Genomic DNA, 202 nt, shown 5'->3' with positions numbered 1-202 from the left:
AGAGCGCACCCCGGGGACCGCTCGGGCCTAGACGCGCCGCCCGCCAGCCGCGGCAGCGCGCCCCCTGCCGGCCCCGGCGGCCACTTGTGCCCCACCGGGCTTCTGCTCGGCGTCGCTCGGCTGCGCTACGGAACTCAGGGGGTCCCGTTTTCTCACGAGCCCCCGGGAGTGCTCCACAGATGGGTACTCGGGGCCCAGCCAC

The sequence above is a fragment of the Ovis aries genome, chromosome 4 (assembly GCF_016772045.2).
Source record: "Ovis aries strain OAR_USU_Benz2616 breed Rambouillet chromosome 4, ARS-UI_Ramb_v3.0, whole genome shotgun sequence".
Taxonomy (NCBI): domain Eukaryota; kingdom Metazoa; phylum Chordata; class Mammalia; order Artiodactyla; family Bovidae; genus Ovis; species Ovis aries.
The sequence above is the reverse complement of the archived record's forward strand: the minus strand, read 5'-3'. Positions refer to the sequence as shown.